Here is a 1,799-nt window from a genome sequence, read left to right on the forward strand (position 1 = left end):
GACAGTTTGGCCGAGTGGTCTAAGGCGCCAGATTTAGGCTCTGGTCCGAAAGTGCGTGGGTTCAAATCCCACAGCTGTCAGACCATTATTATTAATTTTATCTTTTCCCTCCTATTTACTATTAAATAAAAAAAACAAATTAAAATTGATTTTTGAACATGCTTTTTAGCTAAATTTTTAAATATATATTAAATTAACTAATTATATCTTAAATATATATTAAATTAACTAATTATATCATATAGAATGGTATTTACTATTAAATAAAAAAAATTAAAATTGATTTTTGAAACATGCTTTTTATTTCCAATACTTTTATATATGGTTTAACGGTTTTATATTTTACATCTTATAAAAAAAAATATAAACAAACATTAACTTCATTCCCAACTTTTTCTCCCGGATTTTTTTTTTTTATCTTTTTATTAAACAAATTAAATCTAAATAGACTCCAAAACACTTCTAAAGTATATTATATTGAATTATTTCAAAAAAAAATAGTAGTATTTTATAACTTTATTTGCTAACCCTAGACGACATCTCCGCCGCTGGTCACTACTATGTAAATAACTATATCATATAATTACGAAATGTATTTTTTGGATATTATTAATTTTATCTTTTCCCTCGTATTTACTATTAAATAAAAAAAACAAATTAAATTAAAATTGATTTTTGAACATGCTTTTTAGCTAAATTTTTAAATATATATTAAATTAACTAATTATATCTTAAATATATATTAAATTAACTAATTATATCGTATAGAATGGTATTTACTATTAAATAAAAAAAATTAAAATTGATTTTTGAAACATGCTTTTTATTTCCAATACTTTTATATATGGTTTAACGGCTTTATATTTTACATCTTATAAAAAAAAAATATAAACAAACATTAACTTCATTCCCAACTTTTTCTCCCGGATTTTTTTTTTATCTTTTTATTAAACAAATTAAATATAAATAGACTCCAAAACACTTCTAAAGTATATTATATTGAATTATTTCAAAAAAAAAATAGTAGTATATTATAACTTTATTTGCTAACCCTAGACGACATCTCCGCCGCTGGTCACTACTATGTAAATAACTATATCATATAATTACGAAATGTATTTTTTGGATAGAACTTGATAATTATATTTTTGCCAACCCTAGACAACATCTCCGATCTGCCACCAATAGCTACTTCTTGTAAACAATTATAGCTACAAATTAAATTACTAGAAAATATATTCATTTTGGGTAGTATTATATTTTACAACTATATGTGCGCTAACCCTAGAGGACATCTCCGATCCGCAGTAAAAAACCTATTATTACCAAAAATACATTTTTAGGTTGTATTTTATAGCTTGATTTAATTACCTAACCTTAGACGACACTCCATTCAAAGAAAAACCCTAGACAACATTTCTCTCGGAAGCTGCAGATATCAGTCGATATTATTTATCAATGCCGATATTATACTTAAGTTTTCGAGGGTAATTTCCTAAATTGTTACTGTATATTTCATTCATCCGAACAATATTATTAGGGTTTCTCATTTTCGTATAGAGAGAGTTAATAAAAATTTAATTAAAGGTATATAGTTATGACAATATATCATTATTTTAACTTCTCTTTTTAGCAATTTGAATCGGATGAAAGAGAGTTTTTAATAATAAAAAAATATATTTCGAAAGTTTTCGAATTTCCAAAATACAGAAAATGAAGAAGAAAAAAAATACATTAAAAATCAAAATACGTATTTTGTTAATTAACTATTGGATCAAAATCATAGAGAGTATAAATAA

The 1,799-nt window shown here is 23.7% G+C and overlaps 1 non-coding gene across 1 annotated transcript; it reads left to right on the forward strand.

The window, feature by feature from the left end:
- TRNAL-UAG (transfer RNA leucine (anticodon UAG)) lies at window positions 1-80 on the forward strand. The gene has a single exon. It is a non-coding gene; the product is annotated as a tRNA-Leu (tRNA).
- The last annotated feature ends 1,719 nt before the right edge of the window (window positions 81-1,799 follow it).

Source organism: Erythranthe guttata, chromosome 10 (assembly GCF_056151865.1).
Source record: "Erythranthe guttata isolate IM_541 chromosome 10, IM_541, whole genome shotgun sequence".
NCBI classification, from domain to species: Eukaryota; Viridiplantae; Streptophyta; class Magnoliopsida; order Lamiales; family Phrymaceae; genus Erythranthe; species Erythranthe guttata.